Raw genomic sequence first — 15738 nt, forward strand, 5'->3', positions numbered from 1 at the left:
TCAAAGTAAAATTCACCGCTTATAATCGTACAACAATTTGACAAACTTTTACGGAGATGAGAATTTTTGACAAAAATGTCATTGAGGTACTAAATAATTGTTACAAGTATTTAATGTTTATTTAGAATTCATGAATTTAAAATTTTAATTTCTTAAAACTTTACATAAATAATTTTGATGTAGAATAAAGATGTCATAAAAGATAATGAATATACTTCAAAAGATAAAGTTATAGTCATTGAAGAAACCGCAAAATGCCCTTTTAATAATATCAATTCAACGGAAAAGGATCATGATTCATCCAACCAAATCATATCAAAGAAGATAAAGGTATATATTTTTTAGAATATATATCATTCATTTAGATATTTCTTACTATTTTTAATTTTATCTTATAGATTATTTAATAGTATACTAATATTAACACTTTAATTTGTGTACGATGCAGGTTTAGTTTTATGAATCAAGGATTTTCTCGAAACATAATAAAACTCCATGTTCAAGAAATAGAGATTTAGATGATAGTAACAAATAATACTTATGTTAGCTTTTTAATTTTTTTTATTATGTAACAAATTTTGAGATTCTAGATGATAGTTTTTTCTTTATATAGGTTTTATTATTAACAGCAAATCATATGCTTAAATACTTTTGTTTACCTTTAATTTTGAATTGCTATATCAATTTTAATAGTTTACCCATGATAATAATAATAAATTATTATTAGTATATAATAAGATACAAATCTTAAATAATAATAATAAAAACAAAGTTGTGCATTGCACGGGCTTCACACCTAGTTATAGGAGAAAGTAGAGAGCTAGATTATTGATGACCTACGTGTCATTTTCATTCAGCAATCAAACTTTAGAGAGGAAGATATTCCACAAACTAGATGGAAGTGTTTGCATCTCGAGTCGTCAAAGCTTAATGAAGATCAGCTCATAGGTATTTGTAGAGTCTTGAGAAGTTCACCTTACTTGGAAGAACTCATAGTGTTCTCAAATTCACAGCAGAATTTGCGGCGAGATTTGGTAAGTGTATGTTGTGTATGACGCTTATTCAAAATCTATTATTGGCCTGAATTTCATGTAATAGTCTTTTATTTTAATAATGTACAGGGTAAAAGCCGTAAAACACGTGAGCATCACGTACTTTCCGAAGAGCTCTCCTCCCCTTGTGTGATTCCACTACTCAAATCTGTCACCATACATGGCCACAAGGTACCTTGCCAGGGTCTGTTTCAACTAGCAGAATTTTTGCTTACAAGTTGTGTTAGCTTGGAAAAGATTGTAATTTTACCCAGTACATATAAACTGGGAGCAGTTGAAGAGCTTAAGTTTTTATTGGATAACACTGCATTGTAAGAGCTCATCAACCCAAGTATAAATCCATGGATGCTTGGCCCTCGTGAGAACCTCTTTGCAAGTGACTACTTGCTAGCATGGGATCCAAATCACTACGATTGAAGCAATTATTAAGCAAATGCAAGGGTAACCAGTGGGTCGGAGATATACTAGTGGCTGCACCTTTATCCCCCAGTCTTGATTTTGGCATTCATATCAATGATGGTGGCTATTCTAGTTTTGCCGGACGATGCAGCCCTACGGCGTTTGATGTGCCTACTGGTGGTGAGGATTTTACACAATCGTTTATCTGCCAACCAAGCAAAGAGTTTCAAACGACATACGAACTTATGGTTAAGAATGGTGATCCGGGACCCGAAAGCGAGTGGGACCCGATTGTGCTAAACTACACCTCTGGAACGATGTCATCCCCAAAGGGTGTCGTGCATTGCCACCGTGGCTCGTTCATCACTATGATGGACTCGCTCGTTGATTGGTCAGTTCCGAAACAACCGGTCTACTTGTGGACCCTACCAATGTTCCACTCCAATGGGTGGGGCTTTACTTGGGGGATGGCGGCAGTTGGTGGCACTAATCTGTCTTAAGAAATTTGACGGCGCAACCATTCACGCCACCATCCGGGCCCACCAAGTCACCCACATGTGTGCGGCACCAATAGTCCTCAACATGCTCACCACCCTAACCTCCGACCCGGGCCCACTTTCATGGCCCGTTCATGTCCTTAAGATTGTTAACCTAGGTGTTATTGCTGGTGTACTCTTGCCTGATAGGCATTTCTTTGATAGATAATCTCTAAGTTTAGTGTGGATCATATTAAGATTGTTAACCGCTCTGATGTTCTTAGGGCTGGATCCACAAGGTTATTATTAAAATTCTTCGCTCTTAAATTTTAATTTGTACCCTATTCGAAATTAGTTGTTGCACTTTAAATTACATTGTCAACCGGCTTTTCTTTAGATGGACTAGTGGCTGAGTGATGGTTGATTGAGAGAAACCCTTTGAACACTGTATTTTGGGTCAAGTATAAAGTAGACAACATACGAAGAGCTATTTCTCAAAATATCTTAGCAATTGAATTCATGTAGCAATAATGCAAAGATATCAACATTTGTTTGAATTGAGGGAGAGGTGTAGTTATAATAGTAGCAAACCCTAAAATCAGAGCTCCAACTTGGGTTTGAATCTTTGTTGTAACTTTTGGATATTTATTTTGTAAATATTTTTTGTATTAATGAAGAATTATGTATCTAATGTAGAGTAATGTTGTATGACAATGTGTATAACTCTTTGGATTGAATATTTAGATAATTGTAACTTTTCAATGGTAATTTGTAATGTGAATAGTTGTGTTATTTCATTAACTATTCATTAGTTATAATGGATAGTTGTGTCATTTCATTACTTGCACCTTTTCATCCATGTTTCTTTTTCTATAAACAGTTGTTGGTTGTTTTGATTTATGGGTACTAATTATTAGTTTAAATTACTCTCTCTAATTTACATGTATATAGTTGCGGTTACTCTAATCTAGTTTATTCGTTGGATTCTTATAATTACAATACCATTTTATAAGAAACGAACCTCGTTCTATCCTGAGAGACAATTGCTCAATAACCTTGGGCATCATAGAGGGAGCAAAATTGTCTTAAGGACACAACGTGATTTGTTGGACTCGGGTCATAATACTCTACATTTTGATTCAATTATAAAGGTATGTGTTATGTTTTATTTGTATTATATAATAGACATATAATCATTTGATTTTTTAATACTAGTTTCGTATAGGATCAATAACAATCTTAAGACAATTTTTTATTGCTTTTCATTTTACTTCAATTATAAAGTTCTTTGACGATTTAGTAAAAACTTTGTACTTTGTTCAGTTTTATGTTAGATTCAATTTGTGATTTGCATGTGTTAATAAATAAATAAATTAAGAATTGAAATCTTTATGATTATTCAATTTTTTATTGTTTTATTTTTGTTCTTGTATACTTCAATTGTAACCATTATCTTGGTCAGATAAAGTTAGTAATTGTTTAATTAACTTCCTTCTATTGTGGTGCATGTGATTATTTATTTAATTATATTTTTCTATTTTTGTGAAATGGCTACAAACTCCAATTTGGTTACTCCTTTGCCTACTGTTAACCATGGGGAAAAACCAAAAAAGTTCAATGGGACTGATTTTAAGAGATGGCAACAAAAAATGTTGTTTTATCTAACTGCATTGAACTTGGCAAGGTTTCTCACAGAGGAAGCCCCTAAGTTGAAGGATGGAGAGGTTGACAAAGACACGGTTGTCGCCATAGATGCTTGGAAGCATTCTGACTTTTTGTGTCGGAATTATGTACTTAATGGCCTTGACAACACACTTTATAATGTGTATAGTCCGATTAAAACGGCAAAAGAATTGTGGGAAAGTCTAGACCATAAGTACAAGATAGAAGATGCCGGTTCAAAGAAATTCATTGTTGGTAAATTTTTGGAGTTCAAGATGGTGGATAGAAAGACTGTAATGAGTCAAGTCCAAGAACTCCAATTAATTATCCATGAAATACATGCTGAAAATATGAGTTTGATGAGTCTTTCCAAGTGGCTACTTGTATAGAAAAATTGCCACCATATTGGAAAGATTTTAAGAATTATCTTAAACATAAGAGAAAGGATATGTCACTTGAAGATCTTATTGTTCGGTTAAGAATCGAAGAGGATAACCGAAAAGCTGGTGGCAACACTATTATGTTTTCCAAGGCCAATGTGGTTGAAGGTTATTTGAAAACCAAGACAAGGAAGTGTACTAATGATAACTCCAACCAAAGCGACAAAAAGAAGTTTAAGGGTAAATGTTATGGGTGGGGTAAACTTGGTCACAAGGCTAAAGATTGCAGAAATCCCAATAAGAAAAAGAAAAATGCTCAAGCTAGTTTTGTGGAGGTTGATAAGATCTCTAAAGAACTTGATGATGTACATCTTTCGGCAGTGATATCGGAGTGCAACATGGTAATTAATCCAAAAGAATGGTGGATTGATACAGGTGCAACTCGTCATGTTTGTGCAAACAAGTCAATGTTCTCATCTGATACCCCTGCATCAGAAAGAGAAAAATTGTACATGGAAAATTCTTCAACTTCTATAGTTGAAGGAGTTGGAAAAATAGCACTAAAAAATGACTTTTGGAAAGACGGTGACACTAAATAATGTGCTCCATGTGCCTAACCTTCGCAAGAATTTAGTGTCTGGATCATTACTTAGTAGAAATGGTTTTAAATTGGTCTTTATATCTGATAAGTTTGTACTTTCTAAGAATGATATGTATGTAGGCAAAGGCTATTTTAGTGATGGGTTATTTAAATTTAATGTAATGACTACTATATCCAAGGATGACAATATTAATAAGACTGCCAATTATGTTATTTTCTTGAGTCTTCTTATTTATGACACTCAAGATTAGAGCATGTTAATTATAACTCCTTAAGGAAATTAATTAACATGGAAATATTACCATATTTTGATCGTTAAAAAAGGAAATGTCAAGTATAACCATTATGAAGAAATAGCCCCTCCAACAATGAAAATAGGGATTGGAAGACCAGCAAGAAACGGAAGGAGAGAAGAGGGGAGCAAGCTAAGGGCAAAAGATCAAGGACTGTTAAGTGCGGTAAATGCCAACAGTATGGGCATAATACACAAACATTCCAAGGTGGCTTGACTGGGAAAGAAAAGACTGCATTGGGTGTAGGAACAAGCAAGAACAAGAAGAAACAACCACTAAAGCAAAAAAAAGGGGTGTCTTTGAGCCAACCATATCCAACTACATTGGCATCCTCATCACAGCCAACAAGAATGGCAACCAGATCAAAGACAACCAAGGGAGGTGTCTCAGCATAACAACCTGCTCCTTAGTTGGGATATATGTATGACTTATGTGTGATATGGTTTTGAACATTAGTAAACACTGTTAGTTTAAATGTGTATGCTTGTTTTTTGGACAAGTTTGAAGCATCTTGTAGTTGGTTTTATGGACAAATTAAAACATATCTTTGCTGGTTTTTTGGGACATATTTGAATTATATGTGTACTTGTCAATTTGAACAGAGATTAGTTAAATTATCAAATTTGTGCAGTGTTCTGATTTTATTGCCATATATCAATTATTATCAATTACCAAAGCAGGACAAATTTTTGCTGTATTCAATGAACAAATAAGGCATAATAGGATTGAGTAACAAAGATTGCACTTTTTTATTCATTAAGAAACACATTACATCAGTTGCAATTAGTTCTTAACACACAAAACTTCAACACCTTACACCAATCTCCCTGGTACACCATTCGAACTAACATCACTTAGAAACAACAAATATCAAAACAAAATACATAATTAAAGCCATCTTCACAATTAATTTGATATGTTTCACCAATTCATCAACCTTATCAACAACAGCAGCAGCGCATACACCTTGTTCAGCCTCCAGTTCATCCCCAGCCCTAATTACATCCCCTTCCTTCAACCAAGCAAAGAAATCGCAATCCCTGCACTTGAAGAACGATCTTCGTGGGTTCTTTGTGGTCTCTGATATCTTCACTACAGCAAATTGGGGGGCTACACAGTCGCAACGCACGTGCTTAACCCATCCTATATTATCATCCATGGTGATAGGTTTAATTTCACATATAAAGATGAGCGCGAATTTTTCATGGCTGAAAGACTGCTTTCAGAGAATTTGCAAAAACTAGGGTTCATGAAATGGGGGAAATTGGGGAATTGGTTAAATTAGGGTTTATATAGGGAAATTTGGGGACATCGTTTAGGAGGGAAGTGAGGGTTAACTTTTGGAGGGAAAACAATTAAAAAAAGGTTATATCAGTCTTTCAGTAATTAGTTAACTAGGGTTAGGTTTAAAATTACTCTAATCTATCATTAATGTTACCATTAAGCATAAGTAAATAATTAGAGTTTACCATTGATATTAAGTATTTTTGCAGTTTACCACTTAGAAAATTAGAAAGTTTAGTGCTACCATTAAGAATTTCCCTTTCTTTTTTTGTAATACTCAATATTCATTTTAGGTTGTTTTACCCACTTTACTTTATTCTATTTTTTGACTTATTCATTTTACTCCCTCCGCTCTCGAATAATTGATACGCTTGACTTTTTTTTCCTCAACTTTGACCATCTTTTATACGCTTGACTTATTCATTCTACTTTTTTCCCCATAACTTTTTACATAAGAAATTTTTATGTATACTAATTTTATATTTTAAATTGAAATTAGTTTATACACTTCCTTTTCATTCGTTAGAAATTTATAAATTATTTCTTTATTGAATTTTTTCTCCAAATTTAGATTTGTTTAGGTATAAAAAGGTAAATTTATTGTTATTAGTAGTTATGAAATATCGTATACATATTTTGATTTATTTATCAAGTAAAAAGTTAATATATGGAATCATGAAAATGATAATTTAAGATACTTATATATTTAGTTTAATAACAATTATATTAAAAAGAGAAATTTGGAAAGAAAAAATGGGCGGGAAATTTTTTTATGACAAAATGACACGTGTCATTTAAGATTCACCTTTAGTATATTTTATTGATTGAGAATAATAGATTAATAGGGAAAGAAAATTGGAGGGAAACGAATCGTGATTTGTGAGCCACACAATGTTCTACTGGTCTTGTAGATTTGTACCGAGTAGAGGTTACATGAATGGGGGCTACTCGTATTATCTTTGAAGGAGAGGGAGTATAATTTTTTATACAACTAAATTAATGAACCCGTAAAAAATGTTACTTCTAACTTTCTAAGGGGTCGTTTGATTCATTAGGGAAGTGCATTTCTAAGTTCTAACTAAAAGTGTCAAAGTGTCACGGTCTGGGATTTTGGGCCCCAAAACGTGCGGTGCACTCTAGCCTTTGGGCTTGTGAGCACAAAGCAACACAAGCGAGAAATTAAACTTTAGGAGCACTCACGTCTATTTGGGCGACGAAGTGCGAGTAGTCGAGGCTTGTGACAACCGATACTTCAAGGCGGGCACAAGCGGGTCCGAACCACGAGTTCTTAGTGCATCAAATTGGTGTGGAGGGGAGCTATTATGCAAGTAAGACACAATATCTATAAAGGTCTAACAACAAACAAGCATAAAAGCAAGGAAACACTTGGTAGAAGGCTTAAGATTTCATTCAATCATTCACCCTCTAAAGAGCTTTAATTTGATTACAAGGAGAATCCCTAATGAACAGTGCATTGACAGTAACACAATAATGGCATCTAAGGCCTAGAAAGCATAAACTAGACTCTAGGAAAGTATTAAAGGGGCATCTAGTACATCAAAAGGAGTCGGATTCTAACCTCCTCACCCACTTAAGCCTTCGACTTACAAGAGTTACAATCAAAATTTGAAAATCCTAATCTATCTTGAGTCTCTGGTGTTCCGTTGGTGCGGCTGGCTTGTTGAATCTTCATTGACTCTAGACCTGGATCTTCGTTGTTTGCGAGGAGCTTGTCCCTGGGGTGGCTCTGCTCGAACAACTTGTTGAAAGCTTCACCTCTAAATTTCCTCCTAGGAGCTGTATCTGTTGAATCCTGGTTGAGAGTTGCTTCCTCGAACATCTGTTGGGGAGTTGCTTCCTTGAGATTGTGGTGGTGAGTATCCGGCTGTGGCTGGTGCCTCTTGGGTATCCATTCTCTTTGTGATCCGCTGCACGTGACCTCCATTGTTTGCTCGACCACTGTACTCCCTTTCTCTTGGGAGGTTCCTCTTTTGTGTCTTTTCGGTGTCTTTGGGCTCGCCGCTACTTGCTTCGAGTAGTGTATCTGATTCTTGTTTTGGCGGGGGTGTATCTTTGATGTTGCCGGATTATTAGGCTTCATCTCCGGCTTCCCAGGGTCTCTGGTGCGAGCTCGTTTCTTTGATGTTGCCTCCTTCTCTGGCTCCATCACTCGCATTGCCGATAGATATCGAACTTCTGGTTCTTCCTCTGGTGCTATCATTCTCATAGCACTCATTTAATAGATGGATCCCATCCTGCATGTGGGCTCCTCATAGCTGTTGGACTCTTTGTTTTTCCCTTTCTCCTTTGGGGCCTCCTGTACGGACATGGATGACAATCTCTTCTGGAGCTTGTCAATTTCTTCTTTGTGCTTTCACTCCCACCATTTGTGTGGACCTCGAAAAAGTAGACAATTGAGCAACTTTGTATTTGCCAAGGACGCGCTGGCCTTAGAGTTTCCGGAGTTGTGGGAGGGGTCGATGTTGATCTCAAAGCATCACCTCCTCCACTTCTTCTTTGATATGTATCAACGGTTGGATGATACTTGAGAGCCGGCCTCTGTACCCTTTGGAGAGCTTAGAGCCCGGCTATCATAGCGTGTGGACGTCCCACTTGAATCATTCTCAGATTGACGGCCCTTCCCAACTGAGTAGTCCATCAATCTCTCAGCAGCACACATGGCGGCAGCGAGGGTGTCAATCTTCTGCCTCAAAATCTCTCGTTGCGCCCATTCTTTTAACCCATTGACAAAGTTGAACACATGATCTTTCTCATTCATGTCTGTGATGTCCAACATTATCCCCGAGTATTCCTTCACATAGTCGCGAAGACAGCCCTTCTGGCGGCACTCTTGCAACTATATCCGAGCAACAAAGTCTGTGTTGTCGGGGTAGAATTGTTCTTTGAGTTCCTCCTTGAACTCCGCCCATGTTTCTATCTTTGTTCTTCCTGCTTCGATGTCGGCATGCTTGGTGCGCCACCATAATTTGGCATCATCCGGCAAGTACATAATGGCAGCATCCACTTTTTGGTCGTCACTCAATTAACATACTAGGAAGTATTGCTTCATGTCAAAGAGGAAGTTATCAACTTCCTTAACATCTCTAGCGCCACTGTAATCGCGAGGTTTGGGCGGTTAATCCTTACTGCACCAACACCATGTGCGTCTCTGCCAACAGTGCGCATTAGGGTAGCACATTTCTCAAGTGCTTCGTCAGCTCGTCCTTGAGCAAGGTTTAATTGCTCGCAGAGTGCATCTCGATCATCCATCAACTTCACAATTTGTGCAGCTTGCTCATGCATGATGACTTGGAGCTCGGACCATTGGTCCGCCTTGCCCTCGAGCTAAGTAAGCCTTTCTTCTACGAATTCCATCTTTATGTAGCCCTCCTTGGTGCCTACACAGGTTCCTTGCGACGAGGTTTGGACCTCGGCTTTGATACCAACTGTCATGGTCCGGGATTTTGGGCCCTGAAACGTGCGGCGCGCTCTAGCCTTTTGGCGGCAAGAAGCTAAACTTGTGCGGAAGGAGGGCTTGTGAGCACAAAGCAACACAGGCGGGCAATTAAACCTCAGGAGCACTCACGTCTATTTGGGCGACGAAGTGCGGGTGGTCGGGGCTTGTGACGGCCGATACTTCAAGGCGGGCACAAACGGGTTCGAACCACGAGTTCTTAGTGCATCAAGTTGGTGTGGAGTGGAGCTATTATGTAAGTAAGATACAATATTTATAAAGGTCTAACAACAAACATGCATAAAAGCAAGGCAACACTTGGTAGAAGGCTTAAGATTTCATTCAATCATCCACCCTCTAAAGAGCTTAGAAGTAAAATCCCTAGTGAACACTGCACTGACGATAACACAATAATGGGATCTAAGACCTAGAAAGCATAAACTAAACTCTAAGAAAGCATTAAAGGGGCATCTAGTACATCAAAAGAAGTTCGATTCTAACACAAAGGTACCTACTGCACTGTGAAAAAAAGTTTATTAGGGAATAAAATTCCTGTTAGATTCAAAGAGCTAAAGGGCATTGAAAATTATACTAGTATATGTTGTTGTGACTTTAATTTGATACCTTCCGTCTAGGATTGATCATGAGCCGAGCCGAGCCGAGCAGAGCCGAATTGAACTCCATCTAATATGAAGTATGATTATTGGTTAAGTCAAATTTTGTTAATTAGCCTTAAACTGTAGAAATATGATGAATGTTGGACTGATAAGAATAATTCAAGTCTGAAGAACTCTAGTTTAGCCTGATTCCTAGACCATAATTCAACGATAACTAGTCTTCTAATCCATGCAACACATGTGTTGTTTATAGGTATTTAATATAATTTTTTATTTTATAATATGTCTTTATTTAAAAATAAGTAGTTTATATAATTCAGGTGATGAGTTATTAAATTAGATAATTTCATAAACTTTTACTCTGTATCAGAAAATTCAGCATATATGTTATTAAGATAAAAATTCACGTGTATAAGGACAAGTTTTCTTACATTGAAGATGAGATAGTTTGACTAAATTAACACGCACATTAGTCTCTCTTATAGGTCCTACCCTCTCACATACTCTTAATAATAAATCTAAGCTACTAGATTAATCTTCTAATTAAAGACAAAAACTTCTAAATCAGTCCAATATTGAATTTCCTACCTACATACCCCTATGGCCCTATAAAGTAGTGATACTTTGAAGATAATTATTGCCAGTTTAATTTGTACAGAGAAATCACTCGGTCAGCTAGGCTCCTTGCTTAATTTTGCACGATTATCTAAAACAGAACAGGAACATAATACGGAGTAGTATGGAGGGTGTAAAACTAGTTTTCAACTCGTGCAATGGCAATGAAAATGCGATTATAAAAGGACATGAAAGTATCTAATTGTGTACAATGTTAATTAACTTGTTATATAATACAGACAAAATGTAATTTCAAGACTTCAAGTCTTGGATACCATTTGTTTAAACTTGATAATAATTTTTTTAAGATGAAATGAGAATGGTTAAATAAAAAATGTACATGAAAGTAGATAATTGTGTACAATGTTACTGTATTAACATGGTATATAATAGAGTAAAGGTAAAATACAGTCCCTCATCTTTTGTATTTGTGCACTTTTAGTCCCTTTTAAGTTTTTTGTGCAAAATTAGTCCCTCAACCACCTTGAGTAGTGTTTCTAACCAAATAGTTTAGGGACTTAGCCTAGTCAGTATTAGTTTAGGGACCATGACTCTTTTTTTTAAATTTTTTTTTTCATAATTTATTTATCCTTTTTATCTAACATGGCAAATGTTGTGCTAAACAATAGTTTAGGGACTTCTACATGACACATGGCCCAATTAAAAAAAAAAAATTAGGTCATTTTCCTTTTTTTTCTACAATATTAAATTTTCATCAGCATTAATTAAAAAAACTAAAGTAATTTTTTTTAGACAAAAAAAAACCAAAAAAAAAAAATATTACGTAGTATCCCCAACCTCCCCCCCCCCCCTCTCTCCACCTCTTTCCTTCTTCCATGGCTTCCAACTCACCCCTCTCCTCCGACAATGGTTCCCACCCCAAAAAAAAGCCTATGCCAAGCTCAACCACCAACAAAACAACGAACAAACCCTATTTTCCCCCTCCAGAATCGCCGTCGAATTTGCCCACCATTACCACACAATCGGTTGCATAGAGAATGGCGAATAAGGTGATAATGGCGAGGATAATTAGGAAGATGTTCTTCCTTGATTTTCTTAGCATTGTTCATTGTTTTTTTGAAGAATTTTTGTAGGTGAAATAAATAATTGAAGAACCCTAAAACCCCAAAAAAAAAAAAAAAAAAAAAAAACTCCAACAACAAAAACCTTATCTTGGTTGAAATGGCAGTGGTTGTAATGGAAGGAGAGGCGGCTTCAACAGCGGAGGAGGCGACACGGAGGTGGTAGTGGAGAAAGAGGTTGATTGGCGTAAAGAAAAGATGTTCTTCCTTATATTATTATTATTTTTCTAATTAAATATTATGGAAGAATAAACAATTTTTCTGGGTTTAATTCATGATTTCTAGTTTGGTGTTTTAGATTTTTTGGGTTTTCTTATTGAATTAGATTTTTTTTTTTAAGAAGAAGAAGAATCTTATTGAATTAGAATTAGCGAGAAGATCAGGGAATAAGAATAAGGAATGAGTTGAATTTTTTTTTTTTTTACTTTTAAAAAAAAAATAAGAATAGTGGTTTTTTTTATTTTTGAAGAAAAGGAAAACTGTTTTTATTTTTTTTGTTAATGCTGACAAAAAAAAAATAATGCTGATGAAAAAAATAATGCTGTCAAAAAACAGAAAAATGATAAATAATACAAAGATTCTTTTGTTAATAAAGTCTAAAAAAAACAAAAAAATTAATAATGAGTCATCGTCCCTAAACTTTTGCTGACTAAGCAAGGTCTCTTAACTTTTTGGTCAGAAACACCAACAATGGTGGCTCAGGGACTAATTATGCACAAAAAACTTAAGAAGGACTAAAAGTGCACAAATACAAAAGATGAGGACTGTATTTTACCTTTACTCGTATATAATATAAGCATAGACAAAATGTAATCTCAAGTCTTGGATACCATTTGTTAAAACTTTAGTCAATTAATTTTAAATGTTATTATTATATACTTCTTAGTTAAAATCAAGGTAAAATAAGTACAAAATGTTCAGTACCTATAATAATTAGTAGTTAATATCTACACTAGGGTGTAGATAGTACTACCTACACTAGGGTGTAGATAGTACTACCTACACCCCTACCATAAATATATATATACTAGATTTAAAAAAAAAAAAAAAAAAAAAAAAAAAAAAAAAAAAAAAAAACTCATTTCTTAAACTTCCTTTATTATCTTTATTTTCTCTCTCCAAAGATCTAATTCTTCATTTTCTCTCTTCTCAAACAACCATGTATTTCTTGTGCTACTTCAAAAAAATTGCAAATCGATTGTAATTCAATTTGCCATTGTTGTCAACGTCACCAAAATCTTCTCACATCTCATTGGAAATATTTGTCTTCTTCAATTTTTTCTCTAGATCTAAAAATTATTAGTAAGAGTTTGTATTTTTTTTTTCTTTGAAAGTAATATAATTATGGTTAAATTGTGTTAGAGTTTGGAATTCTCTAGGTTTGTGTGGAATTAATTTATGGTGTGTTATTAAATTATAAAATTATTGGACTCAAAAAGTTTAAATTTATGTACAATTTTTGTAATTATCTGGATTAATTGAGTTATTTCGTATGATTACTAAGAATATAATTTCCCTTATTGATAAAATGATCATTCTCATTTTGATAGATGTTCATTCTCGTTTTGATATATGTTTATTTATGATAATAAATATATTATTACTCACATATTAATAGATGATCATTAGAATTTTATAAAAGGTTCATTTCTACAAGCATCTTTTTTTTTTTTTTTTTTTTTTTGCAGATTCGGTAAGAATTTTTGTATATATATGAAGAATACATGTTCATTTATAATCATTTCATATTAATGTATGTATAATTAAATTTGATTCATGTTCATTCTTTTTACATTATCATTCTCATATTGAAAGATGTTCATTTGTAGTCTAATATAATATTTATTCATATATTTAAACAAGTTCATTTAGTTTTATACTTGTTCATTTTCACATTAAAATATATTTGTTTCAATTTAAATAGTTGTTTGTTATCATATTGAAAAATGCTCAACTAAATTTTAATATTTGTTCATTCTTGTAATGAAAGATCGATGTTCATTTGACTTTGGCAAAATGAAAATAAATAATCTCGCCTTTGAGTGGTCTGACAATAACAATCCCACCTTTTGGTTATTACGAGGCAATCCCACCTTTGTATGTCATCTTCTTTTAACAGACCTTGACTTGTTGGTGACCAATTTTTGTAGGTTATACGCCACGTGTCAAATTAATATTTTAATTGGTTCATTTCATTTTTTAATAATAATAATAAAAAAATAATAAACTTCAGCCACCAGCCCAACACCGTGAAACCCTAGCCCCTACCCCAGCCACCACCAAAACCGGCCAGCCGCCCTCCTTAACCTCCAAAAACGGCCGGTCGGCACCCACCCACAAGGGAAATGGTGAAGTGTCGTGGGTTTCGGCGTTTTTTTAGGTTGTTTAAGGGGGTTATCGGGGATAAGATAGGGATTTTCGAGGTGGTTAGGGAGGTTGGGTGCAGTTATACGGTGATGGGATGGAGGTCTTGAGGGTTTTGACAGTTAGAGGGGGGTTTTCGGCGTCTATGGTGGTTTTAAGGGTGGTGACTGTGGTGGTTATGGTGGTTTCGAGGGTGGGATTTAGATCAAGGGGTGATTTCGAGGGTGGCTTTTGGTAATGGGGGGGGGGGGTTCTGTCCGGTCGTTTTCGAGGGTTTAGGGCGGCGGCCAACCAGTTTTTGCTGGGGTTAGGGTTTCACGGTGGTTGGGGTGGCTGGTAGGTGGTGGATTTTTTTTTCTTTTTTTTTTACCTGTTTTTGATTTTTTTTAACTTTTTTTTTTATTTTGACCAATTATTGAGCGACATGTGGTTTTAAAAAAAATATTTTAACCTGTTTAATCGGTTGTAGGTAAAAAGGTCCGTTAAAAGAAGATGACATATAAAGGTGAGATTGCCACGTAATAACCAAAAGGTGGGATTGATATTATCGAACCAAGCAAAAGTGGGATTATTTATTTCCACTTTTCCTTTGACTTTTAGTAATTGTTCATTTTTATATTGAAAGATGTTCATTTAGATATTAATACTTGTTCATTCTCATATTTAAATATTAATTACTAAAAGTCATATTGAACTAAAGGATGTTCATTTTCTGGTAATGTGTTCATTTTTTTATATGTAAATATTTATTTAATCATCTTGTTTCATTTCGTGTTTTGATATCTTATTACACAGGACAATGAAATTAAAAATATTAAAAATTAAAAAAATAAAAAAAAATAAAAAAAAAGTTGAAGACGGTGACATATATATTGAGAAAAGGATAGGTATCCAAGAAAATACGTAATGCCACAAGAGTAGAAGGCGTACAATTATTGTATAACAAGGACGAGGATTCTATGACTTATTTTTATCAAATGTATTAAATTAAAAAGCGAAGTGTATTGTGTGTTTTGATTATTACTATATTAAATGTGTGATACATTGGATTAGGGGTGCAACAAAAAATATAATTCTATATTATTAGATGTATTTGATTTAAAACTAATAAATATGTACAGTTGAGAATTTTATTCCTTTTTACGCTTAAGAAACAATTATAAATAATAATAATTTAGAATAATGTTATTATTGTAGTTGAATCAATATTATTTTAAATTAAAAAATTCAAGCAAAATCTTGTGTAAATTAAGTAAATAATAAATGTAATTGTAAAACACATTTTTTAAATCACAAATATAAAAAAGAAATTAATTTGTATATTGCACTATGTATTAACACTATTGAACATTTATGAATACAACATTGAACATTTACTAATATAGAATTGAACATATAAGATGACTTGAAACGAAAAAAATAACAAAATGACATCATCGTGATGGAGAGGGGTGCAAGT

The sequence above is a fragment of the Chenopodium quinoa genome, unplaced genomic scaffold, assembly GCF_001683475.1.
Source record: "Chenopodium quinoa cultivar QQ74 unplaced genomic scaffold, ASM168347v1, whole genome shotgun sequence".
Lineage (NCBI taxonomy): Eukaryota > Viridiplantae > Streptophyta > Magnoliopsida > Caryophyllales > Amaranthaceae > Chenopodium > Chenopodium quinoa.